Here is a 15644-nt window from a genome sequence, read left to right as displayed (position 1 = left end):
GACTCCAAATCCATCGGCATCTGTTGTCGGGTTTGAGTCGTCCTTGGGCTTTGTATTGATGTTCCAGATCATTCGTTATGTTGTCCTTTAGGGAGCTGTGGTACTCTGAAAAGGCTCGACACTCCTAACCTGGATGTCAACATTTTCGCTAGTACTCTTTCTCCCAAGGAATAAGTGTCTAAGGACACATCTTCCTCCTGGCTTCATAAAGCAATTGAAGGAGGTACTCAGCAGCTGACGGCGACGATACCTGTACCTTCCACCCAAGAGCTGACGAAGCCGATGGCTTGGTCCATCCCTCGTTTTCCAGAAGTTTCTGTCAGTCTGGAAGCAAGTCGTGGTCTCATAGACCACACTCATGTCTTCTTCCTGTGGTCCTGCCCACAGGCCCTTGAAACCTTTTTTCCTTGGTTCTGTGGTGGCTGCTCAACAATTTGTTTTCTTACCTGGCTCCTTCAAGAGGACGAGTAGCATCTTGCGTAAGGTGTTGGTTCTGGAAGTGAGAAGGATACCGTGAGTGACTGGCCTCTCTTCCTTCTCCTTCCCCGTCCTTCTACTTCTTCGGGATGAGAATAGGTCTCGAACCAACACGTGCTGGACCTGGCACTGATGCGGTAAGACTACACATCGAGCACCCATTGTATTTTTCTCGTAGAATCATAGAAGCAATTCCGGTCCTTCCTCTAGCAAGGGGAGGAAGGAGAGTCTGGCAATAAGGGAAACCCTATCTCAGCTTTTCCTTACTGCCTCTGACTCTGATTCTTCCAGCCTGTTTCGTATGAGTCACGTTCCTCACTCAATGCGAAAAGGTCCAGTATCTGACATTTGATCTTGTGGTTCCTACACTCCGATCAATATGTCAGAGGCTCGGGTACTCCTCGCTCTTTCGACCAGGAGTAACCCAGGTGTGCAGAACTCCAGTCAGTTCAGGAGACTCGCTCAGATTCCTCCCTCCAACTAGTGAGTCTTCCTACTGTAAAAAGGACCGACGGTTTGTAAATCGTGTTGGAACAAATCACAATTTTGAAAGTAAATTGTATTTTTCTTAACTATACAAACCTGAGGTCCTTTGCATTACATACTATGCCCACCTCATGCCACCCCTCAATCTGAACTTGAGCTGAAAGGCAAACTGGAATGTTTACATCTGGGCATGGTGGTATTCCCACCTGCCTGACGGTAGTTACTGCCTAACCACCTTGCTCAAGAATTTAACGGCCGTTTCCAGTGTACGCTGAAAGTAATTTCTAACATAAAGGACCTCAGGTTTGTATAGTTAGGGAAAATACAATTTACTTTCAAAATCAAAAAATTGTGATTTTTGTTGGAAGTATGCGCTTGTTCCAGTAATCCTTGTCGTTCAGTGAACCAAGTGTCAATTTGAGCACTTTTTGCTATATTTGTACTTGTAGGCTAGGCCTGTTAGCTCTAAACCTCCTAATTGATTGGCTGTTAGTGATTTGTGCTATTGTATTCCGAAAACATCTGGGAAATGCGATGAAAAGCAATATTGGTAAAAAACTCTAGTTGCACGGCCTGATTACTGCCAGTTGCCAACCAGGCTAGGTCAGGGCATGTCACCCAAGGTAGGTTAGGGAAGATCTGGCTAGTTTAGGACCTGGCATTAAAGGAAAGGTTATGTTTATGTATGAGGAACCTGTACCGGTCGACGACTGGCAGAAATCAGGCCACACAACTAAAGTTTTACCGCAATATTAGGCTAGCGGCTTTAGTTTGTTACTCATTACAACACTGGTCTGCTAAGCTATTTTAAATTTGTTTCATTTGGTCAGCAGGTTCAGAAGAGTCCTCACCTTTGAAATTGGCAAATGAGGCACTTAACAAAAGTCTTCTGGGGCTGTACTAGCCTACTAATGTCTTAATTAGTGTGGAATTGAATTGTTACCATAAGAAATACTGTATACTGTATAGACTAGCAGGAGATAGTTCTTGAATAAAATGCTGTCAAGTTGGGACAAGAAATACTTAGATATTAGAAAGGCCAGTGGTATATAATGTGAAGGGTCAATACTAACATTTTTTTTTTATGGGATAGCTGAAGCACTGTGACCTCATACGTAACCCAGTATCTTAGAGTGAAAGGTTGTTGGAGAGAGAATATATACATAAGATTGGAGGGTGCAGGTTGTCACAAGGAAATTGCTCCACAAATACTGAGACATCTTCCACAGTAATGAGGTACAGTAGTACTATCAATATGGGAAGTTTGGAGTCACAGAACTCCAGTGTTGTGGTAGAGTTTATAGCTTGTAAGGTCATGCAAGTTTAGTAGTTACTCAGGTGATGTGGGTTATGAGTGGGGTGGAGTAGAGCTTGAAAGGTTAACACACTCACACTCCTCTTTCCTTCCCTGTGCAATTTGAAATCAAGAAGTTAGTCAGAGTGCAACTGAGGTGTGTTTTTATTTCCGGTGTGCAGACTAACAGCTTACGTAGTTCGACCTCATTGCCAAATATTGTTTGTCAATCTTGTCGTAATTGGTCATGATTAGTAAGGGTAGGTTGAATGTGTAGGGTTTTTGCAGTGGGTCAAAGAAGGTGAAAAGTGTTTCAGTAAATTAATTTTGCTCAATCTGTATGGTAGGTTAAGTGCAAGAAGTGAGCTTACTTGTATTTAGTTGTATTATTCTTGATATTAAAAGTTCATGTAACAGAGCTTAGTTGTCTATCAATAATACTGTATTAAAAATTTCAGTGCTGTACACATTCATCATTTCCTTTTTTTCTTTTGCAGTTGGAGAGTATATATCCAGGTATGCTATTTGTTGACGCAGTTTAATGAGAATTTTGCAGGCTAAAATAATACCTGAATCACGTGTTTTGAAAGTTTGCCGTTGAACTTTAATCAGTTAATCCTAGATATCAGTTCCTAATTCGGCATAATTTGTTTTCACAAAGTATATTAACTTACGACCATTCATTTACATTCTTGGTACTTCCCAAGGGATAAATTCCATTGATTACACACATAAATAACCACATTTGAGTGGAATACTAAAAAAACCTGGCGCTGGACAGGGATACAGTAAACCCCCTGTATTCGTGGGGGATGCGTACCACACACACACACACACCTGCGAATAGCTGAAATCCCCAAATACAATACTTAGAACCCTTCTAAAAACACTTAGAACTGCCTATTTTGATAGTTCAAACACACAAAAAATCTAAAAATGCTTTTACAGGTGTTATTCTACTTACGTTGGGGTTAGGTTCCAAAAAACCCATCGTTTGTTGGAAAAAACGTATCTTGAATATAGCCTAGCCTACACTACAACGTATACTCTATACATACACGGTATAGTAATTATTAATATCAGCTAATTTGGAGCTTAATTCTGGAGGTTCATGCAAAGTAACTTATGATAATTCAGTACAAAGAAAAAATTTGAATAACAAACAAGAATTAGCTTAGTCTACACTATGATATATTGTATGCATACGGTATAAGGTAGCGTAGCCTACATTATAGTGTACTCTATATTCACATATCGTATTATACAAACATCAACAAAACAAATATGCATCTTTTCCATGGACTTTTTAAAATGTTATGCCTTAATTCACTGTATCCAATAATATTGTATATATTCTTATATTGCTTTTGTATTATAAATTGCTACCAATGTTTTGGTTTGGAAATCGTTTACCCGATGTTTATTTCACCGCATTGAACTCAGTTCAGAGTGCTTTTCTTGCTTCTAGTTAGCATAAATGAAACTTTAGATAATTTATTTATACAGGGCAAGGTTATTTTTCATTATACTGTAGAAGTGTTTTTAAGTCGAAATAGATGACGGCAGTTTGGGCGTGTTTGTTTTGTGTAAAAAAATCAAAATTCTGTTCGCTATTTTCACTTGGATTTCATCGTGATACGAGCTTTACGTATTTATCGTTTATCGCCATAAAAACAGCAGTAATGTGTGTTCTTTCATGCCCAGTAGTTTTGATTAAAATACTCTCTTTCCAGTTTTAATTACGGTCAAGTTCCATCCATGTTGCCGATACACAATAATTTATAGTCATTAACAGCTTGAACATTGTTTTCTCAGCTTCAGCTACAACTTTCAGCTTAAATTTAGCAATATATTTCCTTGCTGATCTTTTATCCACACCAAATAAGGGTATAGAAATATATCAGTCCTATTCTACTGAACGTCATTTGTACTGTAACTTACAGTAATTGTGTATTACCGTACGATGATTGAAACACAAGCAAAAGCGCTGTTATTATCCGATTCGGTGATAGACAAAATAACAGTTTCTCGGTCAGTTGTTTATGGCTGTACTTTTATCGTTCCCTTTTACTTGTTAACTAGAAGATGGGATAAAGAGATGGAGGAAAAGAAGTTGGTGTATTGTTATTTGGTCTCTTACTGCCTGATTGTACGCTAAATATTGTAGTATCAGTATTTATTGCTCACCCCATTGTAAAATCGAATTATCGTAACTCGAGCACTGCCTGGGTACAATACCTGATTATTTTAATATTTTTATCGCAAAAAGTGCATTTAGTCATGAAAATATGAAAATACAGTAGTTAGTGAATATTTCTCTGGAAAATACCGCGAAAGGGCGAATTTTCAGTGAATGCGTATATATGTTCCATAGGGAAATCCACAAATTGTGAGACCGCAAATACGGGGCTTTACTATATAAACAAGACACCAAGCTCTCCTTTGTTTTGGGCGCCAAAAGCTTGCCCGATGAATGATAGTTCCCACTAGGTAACACTTCTGCTGTTTCGTGCAGGTGACTAGCCCCTCCCACTATTTGGGAACAATAAGAACAACATAGCGGAAGATCTCAGTTCGTTTGTGCCGGCCTCCTACGCAACATCGGATGTATTCAGCAGCTTATTTTGCTTTATTTCATCAGTTTTTTGGTCAGATTCTCCAGAATTAGGTGAAGTACTTTTGCATTTGTGTAGCCTTCAAGCTTGTTAGCTTTAGCATAGGTTTTTCTAACCTTATGAAATACGGTGATTTGGACTTGTTTCCATTTCCAAATTTCTATCCTAAATCTGCCATTATAGACTTCTGTAAGTGAAAAACATTGCATTTATTAATGATAGGTTCTCCACTACTGTATTCAAGATTGAATTAGTTAATACATACTGTTGGTGTTAAACATGATTGGTGATGAGAGCTAAAAGTTGAAAGTTTTGTTATTAAAGGAGCATCCCGATCGTAAAAATATTGAAAATATCTGATCTTGTGTAGTAAAATGCTCCTTTTATTTCAGACCGAGAACCGTTCTCTGAGTGAAATGAAACTTCAAGGAATATTTGCCAGGGAAGTTGCATGTCTGATTTTGAAGGTAAGACTTCTTAGGGCAGTTAATTTTTATTGAAATTTTAGAAAAGTTATAATTTTAAAAATATAAATGTTTTCAAGGTTGAATTATACTACTCCCAGATTAATGCAATGTAAACTGTCTTGCAGAAAAATTGTTAGTTTAAAATTGGAAACTTGCTTGATATCTTGATTTGTTTCAGAAAATATCTTGATTTGTTTCTACTTGTTCCGACACAATATACAAACCGTTGGTCCTTTACATTAGGAATTACTTTCAGTGTAGGCTAGAAACGTCCATTGAACTTTTGAACAAGGTGGTTAGGTAGTTAACTACCGTCCGGGAGGCGGGGGTACTGCCAGCCCGGATGTGAACATTCCAATTTGCTTTCGGCCGTCGTAGACTGCGGACGTTTCTCTTGCTCTCTGCCCGACTGTTGAGCTTTTCCCGGTGGGAACTTTCAAGTTTGGATGTTGATAAACCCTACATCCCCAGAGTGTGTCCTGGGGTTGGAGGCAAAAAATGCCATACTTTTAGATCTAGCATTGACACGGACCCACACGCCCTCTGCCCCATTTGAAAGGGACATATGTGTTTGGGCGCTTCGCCTTGTAGTGAGTGTTGTTCCTGGTCTCCCGAGCAGTGGAGGAAGTTTGAAGGGAGGAAACCTGCCAAGGAATCGTCTGAGGGTAACACGCCCCCGACGACTCCTGTGGTGGCTGATCTGTCGGGATCTTTTCCCCCCTGCCGGCAAGCTGCCCCATCTGGCTGCCTCTCCCTCAGGTGAAGACTACTACTCCCCTTCCTCATTCATTTCATCGGGTGTAGAAGGGCGCAGGGGAGTGGTTGCTCTGGGGCATCTAACTCTGGGTGGCGAATTTCTTCCCCCGGAGTGGGTAGGGGCTTCCCTTTTTGACCCGACTTTGTCCTCAGGTTTTGGGGGTGGAAGTGTCGTCTGTTGGCCAGGTACCTGATCTGACATCTGCCTGGCTGCACCTGGGTCTGTCTGATGTTCCGTCACTGGAGGGCCTGGAGTCACACTTGTCTTGCACTCCGGTGACAATCCACACAGCAACCGCTTCCACCACCACGACACTGTCACCATGTTGTCTTTTGGCAAGCTGCCTGTGACGGTGGCCTCACACCTCGACACCCAGGTTTTGGCCGCTCCTGCCACATTCCACTCCATGCCTCTGCCTCCTGGGTTCCTGGCCCCGTTGTCCTTGCCTGGCCCCTCGCACATGGGGACGTCGTCGGTGCCTTACATGACTATGCCTGCTCCTGTTGCTGACCCTCGCTCATTATTGACCACGGTTCCAGCTCCTTGCTTTCCTGACACTCAGCCCGGCCTGGCTCCCCATGCACCACCCATGCCTCTGACCCTGGCTTCGTCTCTGGACTGACCTGGTGTTGTGGTGTACAATAGATAGGGAAATTAGATAGAAAAGAGAGAGAGATAGAAAGAGAAAAAGTTAGGAGAGAGAAATAAGAATAAAGAGAGAGGAAAAGAACACAGTGATAACGCCCAAATGCTGTTGTTGTATCGTGTTATCAATACGAGGGATGTTTATATGAACCATTGCAGTATATCGTGTTGAAGCCATAAAAACAGTTGTAAAAGTGAGAAATAATGGCCTCGCGACTGAAGCTAACCAAAACATGAGTCAGCACAGCCTAAAAGCTTACAGCAGCTGGTTCTATAGCCCCGCCTTCTCAGGGAGGCGTTTTCATGGAAGTTCCAGGAATTTGGGGGTTGGCCCAAGTGATGTACTTCTTCAACCTCCAATCAATTATGTTTGGGAGGGGTCTCTCACACACCCTCCTAAGATCACCTCCAATCAAGTCCTCTAGGAGAGATTTGAATCACACCCACTACAGTCCTTCCAATCAGCTACTTGAAGGGGAGGCCTTGCTGATTAATCCTTCCAATAAGGCTAGAAGGAGGTGGAGATTGCAGATAACAAGTTTTCTGGGAGTCAACGGGTTAGAGACCGACGACGAGAGGAGAGTGCAGAACTGTGTCCTTCAAGGGAGAGTACGTCTCCCCTCGCTTCCGTGTTCCCCATATAGACTGAGTCAAGAGTGATTCGTTTTCTATCATTGTAACTTGTTAATTTTGTACTGATCTTTATAATATTAAGTACTAATTAAAGTGAAGAAATTACCGATCTCGTCTCTATACGCCTTTCTGAGAGATATCAGTACTTAAAAATAATAAATATACAAAGATAGCACATCATCTGCGAAGCGATCTGAAGGACACCTCAAAAGAAACCAAGGTAAGAAGAGAAAGACTAAAATCCATACAAACATATAACAAAGAACATAAAAAGGGAGAAGATAACCCACAACACTGGCTCCCGCACTGCTGTATCTACCCCGGTAGCGACTGGCCCGAGCACCATCTCCGCTACCCGGGTTGTGCCTACTTCCATGCACCCCCCCCAGTTGCTCCTGTGCCTTCTGTTGCGTTTCCTCCTTGGTTTGGGGACTTGACTACGATCCTGAGGAAGATGGCGAAAAAGAGATCAAGGAATGTGTCGCCATCATCTTCGTCATCGTCGTCTGCTGCCGCCTCTTCCTCTTCACCTTCCAAGGCTTCCCAGCCAAAGAAGATGCCTGCTTCCCCCCCACCCCCCCAGAAGTCTCGCACTGAGACCTCTAAGGGACTGCTCCTTCCACAGGGAAGGCAGTGGGATCTCTTGTTGGCTCTTCCTGATCCACGGATCAGGGAACCGCTGCGTTGACCCCCGGGTCAGTCGTATCGGGAGCTGTGGGCATGCAGACCACGGTTCACACTCCCCTGCTGCGCCAAAGAAGCCTGCTTCTAAGGCCAGTGGGTCCGTGTCGGACACTCGCTCGTGAGTCGTCCGAGTACCCGGGTTTCTAAGGAGACCCGAGTAACCCAGTCTGGTACGGGAGAAACCTCTCTCTGTATGGACTCTGACATGGGATGAGAGAAAGAGTCCGGGCATGCAGGTGCTCCGACTCTTCATGCTGGTTCTTCTTCTAGTACCAAGCCAGGTTCCTGGGAAGGTGCAACGGTTCCTCGGGTCTGGACACCTGGAGAAGCAGAGATGAAGTCCCCTGCTCAGTCTTCCCGAGGGGTTTCGGCATCAAAGAAGACTGGGGCGCGTTCAGAGGACAGTGCAAGTTCGTGCCAGCCAGCTGGGCACTCGACTCTTCCCAGTCCCTGGCCGCTTCCACGCAGCCAGCCTGGTTCGGGTGAGCCGAACACTCAACTCACGTGAGCCACTCCGCTCTCCTCAGGAGAACTCATTGCCCAGTCAAAAGAGCTCTCCTCGACCCGGGCTGCTGTCACCAGCGCGGGTTGGTGACCACTCCTGGCCTGCTGCCTCTGTTGGTTCTGCCAGCTAGTCCAGTGGGAGTGCCTGATCCTCCTAACCTGTCCCCTCTACCTCCTGGGCTCCTTCCAGTGGGTGTGAGTCGGACAGGAAGAACTCTGGGCGTACGTGCCTGGCTCGGTCCTCGGTTCGACTAGGTCTTATGCCTGTGTGGTGCAGGAAGGATCACGGGGGTCTACCGAGGTTCTCCCTCCTGCAGAGAGAGTAGATCGGAAGGACCGCACCCTGGAAGGACTCGAGGATCCTCTTCCCCAGGATGCGGACACCATTGAGATACAGAGGACGTTTGCGAAGATAATTGCACTGATTCGTCAGCACAACGACCTCTGGGAAGGGACCACGGCCTCATCTGTGGATCGTCCGTCGCGCCTCGAATCCTACTGGGGACCCAAGAAGGAACCCAAGACTTCAGTGGGGCTGCCGTGGTCCACGCTTGCTGAGGGGGTACTCGATCAGGTGAATGGTCTTTTGTCTGGGCGGGACAGTTCTCTCCGATTCAATAATTTTTGTGATTTTTAGTGACCCGAGAGGCGCTATAGAAGCTATTCAGATTACAAATAAAAAATAATGATGTACAAGAAATTAAATTATTTCTCCATAAATTATATAATAATGGAAAAAATGTAGAAATATGTTGGATCCCTGCCCATGTAGGGATCAAAGGAAATGAAGATGCAGACAAAGCAGCCAAAGAAGCAACCCACATGACAAGATCAGATGTGAATATCCCTGTTACTGATTATGTAACACACACAAAGGTGGGTATATAATAAACAAATGCCAGTACATATGAAATGCAGAACCTGAAAATAATAAAACAGGTAAAACCTGAAAATAATAAAACAAATAAAACCTAAAGTTGAAAAATGGAGTTCATTATATCAGAGAGAGAGAGAGAGAGAGAGAGAGAGAGAGAGAGAGAGAGAGAGAGAGAGATGCACACAAGTAATTCTAACACGTCTCAGAATAGGCCATGCTTGTCTGACACATGGACACTTGTTGTATTTATTGTATGAGTGTATTCCAGTATGAAGGCATATGTCTTTGTGCAGATTTTAATTTCAGTCTCTGACTCTTGAAAATATCTGCAGAGACTACCTCAACTCCCCCAATGGCTTAGAGCAACTGCAAAAGAGGAGGATTATAATTATTTTGTCTGCCAAAGAAAGTAGGCACTATAGGAAATGGTGACATTTCTAGATTTGGTAAGGAATCTGTTCTTATCCATGCAAAATCCCAAACACAATCACTTATGCTTTGCAGTTTAAAAGTAGATGACTGTGAAATGGTAGTAGATATCAAAGCCCATATTTAATTATAGTTATGGAAGAGGGGTAATCTTCAGCAGGGATTTATGACTTCAAAAAAGAGAAGATAGTAGATATGTGTCCAAAACAGGTTTGGCAGGTACATAAAATTCCAAAGTATTACTTTTGAGGGTCATAATGTTCCCTCTCATTTGTATATAGAAAATGAAAGGGTGTTGGTGTGCCCATACAAACAACAACCATTGCAGTGCTTCAACTGTTTCAGATGTGGTCATCCGTCAAGTCTGTGAAAGTGACAAGTTGTGTGACAACTGTTCTGCGCCAGCACGTGGTGAATGCACATGGGCATGCATTGCGTTAATTGTAATCTGGGTCATAAATCCAGTGATAGAAAATACTCACATGTTCAGAAGGAAACAGCAGCTCTAATAAATTCTGGTGCAGAGTATATAAGTGTGGGTTATGCTGGAAGACTTGAATAAGGAAAAGAATTATGCTAATGCCTTGAAATCAAATATCAGCAAGCAAGATAAACCAAAAATCCCAGGAAGGTCAATGAGTGCAAACATAAGTTCAGATATAAATGCTCAGCCTCCAATTCAGATATCAGTACTGTACCCCAATTTTGGATATTACTCCCTGTCTCTCTGCACCTTCTCCTAAGATGAGCAGCCCTAGGCAGTTGTCTTGGGTGCTTTCTCTGCCCAATTTAGGGAGGAACTCAATACTCAAGAGCACGTTAATGCTCTCATAAGAGAGGGAAAATACCAACACACCTCCCCACTTTCCAATAGGAGAAGAGGGAGACCACCTCCTTTTCCTCCAGTTACAAACATGCTGAAATACCAAGCAATAGGTATGAAATATAGCCTACTCTCGAAACAAAGTTGGTGGATCAAAATTGCCTAATGAGATAATTCACTCTAAAATCACAATCTACACCACAATCCTCGCTTATCAGGTAAGCTACATAATGTTATAAAGAGTGTAAAACCAAAAATATCTCGACCATACAGTCAACCCTCGTTAAGGCCTGACCTCATTAGCCTGGACATCGGATAAGACGGACACCAAAGAGGGTCAGCTGATTTAAAATACGTAATATTTGACCACGATTTAAGATAGTTACTGTTCCTTTGCTCGTCGTTTACCATTTTCCTTTTCATTTACCAAATGTAAATAAAAACATGTCATTTATATTTATATTTTTATAGACGACAGTCCCCTGGTTTACGACGGGGTTCCGTTTTTACGCCACGTCAGAAACCAAAAATCTTCAAATGTCCTAAGAAATCTTACTTTTAATGCTTTGGGTGTATTGAAAACAATGTAAACTTCATTTTTACTGAGTTTTTCATAAAAAAAACTCCACATTCTTATTATCATGCCATTTTGGAACCATATTTCTTCTGTCGGATCGGCGTACAACGCGTCGTAACCCCGAACATGCGTCGTAAACTGGGAAATAATTTCTGATGAATGTATTTGAAAAGCGTTGTAACCTCGTAAGCTGGACCCGTCGTAAACCGGGAACTGCCTGTACACTGTTCTGTATTTATACTGTACTGAACTGAAATGCTTTTAACTTATAACCAATTTAACTTGCGCACGGTATGTACCATCATTAAGAAACGCTACCGTCTGTAACGGTAGGAAGTATCGTAGCCAATCACTGAGCATTAGCAGTTTTACCTATCTGCTGCCCGACTGGTAGCTACAGTACGATGCTCTGTATGTTTTTAGGGAAGAAAAGACATGACAAAGGTAAACTTTAGGAAGAAAAAGCCGAGTTACTGAACAATACTTGCTTTACGCGGCAAATTACGTGGCAAATGACATGAGAGAGAGAGAGAGAGAGAGAGAGAGAGAGAGTTCCCCTCTATGCATGCAGCATAATTCTAGCTGTGTTTATGTGCCAAATGACAGAGGGAGAGAAAAATTGCCAGTTTCCTCTATGCAGCCTAATTCTACCCTTGAGAGATTAAAGAGAAGAATTCAGTTTTAAAGGTATGTCAATGCAGTTTTAGTAAATATCTTCAAAAGCAAAAAAATTTATATATATATTTTGTTGCTGAAGATTCCCTAGACCAACAATTTTGCATTCAAATTAAGAAGGAATTCATTATATTCTTCATGTAACCAGTAAAATATACACTGTTAAAAACTACGTTTTGTATTCAAAACACACGTACTTATGTCATCGTCAGCTTCTCTGAGCAAAAGTTCTTTCTCAGACAGAATGCAGCTAAAACCTGATTGGCTGGCTGGTTGCCATGGAGATCTGCTAGACAGTGACAGCCCTCGACCTCCGTTCTCTCTATAGACATATGTCGTGACGGCACTAAATTTGAACATTGCCATGAACGTGATTGACTGCTGATGGCAAAAATTACTCAATTTGCTTTATATAATTGTTTCTTCATGAAAACATGAATTCAACAATAATTTTAACTTTAATATAATGGTATGAAAAATCCCACAACAGTCTGTTGTGTTAATGTGTCATCACTTGCGAATCCAATTCCTGGACCCTCCTCAGATTTACGACTGCAAACTAATGACGACGTCAGTAACAATAAAAAACAACCTCTCCAAGATCGATATGATGAAATGTATTCTATAGTCTTATCGTTAAAATTCACAAGTTGAATTACAGTTATTTTGATCATGTATATTTTTGCATTTTATGGAATGTTTTTGTTGAAAACAAAAATGTGTTAGTGAACTTATGGTCTTAATTGTCCCACTGTTTTATTACTGACGATCTCAATCATCTCCCATTTATTTAACAGTACAGTATATTAATATAGATAATAATAAACTATAATGAATAAAGTGAAATAAAAAAACATGAAAAAGAAAAAATCTTATCTTCATTTTGGAGACTCCACTTCATTTTACTTAACAATTATGCATTTGTCTCTGCCTAGGCATCTAGATATGCGGCTGAATTCTATAATTTTTATCATGTTTTATTCTTCATTTTTCATCTTTTACCATGAGCTTTAATTCAAACATTTCTACATTGGTTTATTATCCATACTCTTTATAAAAATAATGAAATGCAGTATATTTATAGGTATATATAGGTATCGCTGGTTAAACCAGATATCAGACAATACATTCATACAAAATGGAAGCAGAGATGGACTTCCCCCATTTTATCCACAAATAGGAAGTACAGAAACATTAAAATATCGATTTTTGGAGTTCGTTTTAATCTTAACAGAAGAGTTGAGATCATCCCCACACAGCTTAGGATTGGCCATACCCGCTTCACTCATAGCCATATTTTAGAGGGAACCAGTGCCCCAGTTTGTGCTCACTGTGGTGGACCGCTATCCATTGAGCACATGCTAGTGCAATGTCCAAAATTGATTTGCCTTAGGCAAGATACTTACTAACTGGGAAGACCATTTTAAAAATTTTGAATGATCACATTGAGGTAGATAACCTTATGGGTTATCTGAAAGAATCTGGTTATTTTAATGAGATATGATCTTGGTATATTTAATAAAGATTTTAGTGATATTTATTTAGTATATTAAGTATATATTTTGAATATAAAAGTGTAATATATACTTATTTTCTGTTGGTTCTATCCAATATCATTCTCAATTTTTTACGTCCATATTTTAACACTGAATTTTACTAGTACATCATCATTCATCTATTCATTATCAAACATATCATTAATTTATACGTTTCACCTTCATTATGGCGCTGAATAATCCTGATGGGTTCCGGCGCTTGGTCTTCAAGACCTAAATTTCATAATCAGCCAATCAGTCAATCACCACGCCAAATGACCTATTTGGTCCCAGTGCTTGGCCTCTGGCCTAGACCCTTTGGACCAGCCTTGTGGGAGTTGACAGTTAGTCAGCTCAGTGGTCTGGTTTAACCACTTTGATGGTAATATTAATAATCATATAAGTAATATTTTACTGATTTGTATTTTTAATAGGCTGGTAACTAGATGAGTTTAGGCGTCATTATTTTTGTTTGTCATATTCGATGATAAGGTCAAGGTGTCATTTGATCAAATTTATTTGACAGTAAGTTAAGGGTGTTATTCTGTCATATTTATTTGACAATAAGGTCAAGGTGTCATTTGATCAAATTTATTTCACAATAAGGTCAATCATTTGATCAAATTTATTTCACAATAAGGTCATTTCAAATTCATGATCAAACCCATTTGATAAGGTTTGATAAGTTTGATCAAATATATTTGATAAGGTCAAGGTGTCATTTGATCAAATATATTTGATAAGGTCAAGGTGTCATTTGATCAAATATATTTGATAAGGTCAAGGTGTCATTTGATCAGATTTATTTGATAAGGTCAAGGTGTCATTTGATCAAATATTTGATAAGGTCAAGGTGTCATTTGATCAAATTTATTTGATAAGGTCAAGGTGTCATTTGATCAAATTTATTTGATGATAAGGTCAAGGTGTCATTTGATCAAATTTATTTGATAAGGTCAAGGTGTCATTTGATCAAATTTTATAATTTTGTGGTTCAGTATATACTAGATTTGCTTGAGTACAAGGTCAAGGTGTCATTTGATCAAATTTATTTGATCTAAGCGTCAAGGTGTCATTTGGAAAATCGTCGAAAATCGTCAAAAATCATAAGAAAACATTTACTTTTAATGCTATTTGCATTGAAAACGATGTAAACTGTCATTATTATTGAGTTTTACATCAAAAAACCTTCAAATTATGATTATTCTGCCGTTTTGGGGCCCTATTTCTTCCGTAAGGTCGGCGCGTTGTCATTTGATCAAAATCATTTCACAGAACATTGTCATTTGATCAAATAATTTGATGAATATATTTGAAAAGTGTCATTTGATAAAACGTTTTATAACCGTGTGGTTCCTGTATTTACTAGATTTTTTTTACCAACAGTTTTAATTTCTTTGTTGGCATAAGTGACTATAGACTTATAAGTTAATGATCTCATTTTGATTCATCTTTTTCAGTTGTCTTTTTTCTCTTTACAGGTGAGTTCCTGCACTGTTGAGTGGTCTCCCTTCATGAAGGAAAGGTGATGTCAGAATATTGGTTTTTATATAAGTAGCTTAGCAAGTAATTACATAGCTATGGTTCCCTAACCTACGGCAACTTAGAAATTCAAAATTCGTGTGGTGGCGCTGTTATCGTTAGTGTGTAGGTGACAACGTCCCGCCGCCATCTGGGACTCGAGGAAACAAACCAGTGGATAGCTCAGTTCGTTTTCTGCCAGCTTCGGTTGACATTGGAAGTTTTCACGCTGCTGCTGCTTCTTCGCCTTTCGGCTTTGTTTTGCATGAATTTTGGTGAAGTACTCAGAATTTGTTGCTTTGTGGCTTGTTGCCATTGTTTGAATTTTGTTCAAGTTAACTTGAGTTTATTTAGTCAATGATGTCGGATTCCAGTTCATCTAGTATTCGCTTTTGTTCCGAGGGTTGTAGAACTAGGCTAACTAAGCTTTCTTACGATTCTCATACAAAATGCACTAAATGTAGGGGGCAAGAATGTAGTAAGAATAATACTTGCATAGTGTGTCAGGATTGGGAGGATAAGAAATGGAAAACATTGAAATCTCATCTAGACAAATTAGAAAGGGATAAGAAGAGGAAAGCAGCCATTAGGGCTGAAAGTAGGGCTAATGCAGAATCCGTGACTTTGGAAGATGTAGGGGATGAC

General features: G+C 40.5%; 1 long non-coding RNA gene across 1 annotated transcript; it reads left to right on the top strand.

Moving 5' to 3' along the window:
• The first annotated feature begins 5261 nt into the window (after positions 1-5261).
• Positions 5262-15051, top strand: LOC136844235 (uncharacterized). The gene is made up of 2 exons (XR_010854786.1): positions 5262-5339; positions 14960-15051. It is a non-coding gene; the product is annotated as an uncharacterized lncRNA (long non-coding RNA).
• Positions 15052-15644: the final 593 nt, after the last annotated feature.

The sequence above is a fragment of the Macrobrachium rosenbergii genome, chromosome 12 (assembly GCF_040412425.1).
Source record: "Macrobrachium rosenbergii isolate ZJJX-2024 chromosome 12, ASM4041242v1, whole genome shotgun sequence".
Classification (NCBI taxonomy): Eukaryota; Metazoa; Arthropoda; class Malacostraca; order Decapoda; family Palaemonidae; genus Macrobrachium; species Macrobrachium rosenbergii.
The sequence above is the reverse complement of the archived record's forward strand: the minus strand, read 5'-3'. Positions and strand labels throughout refer to the sequence as shown.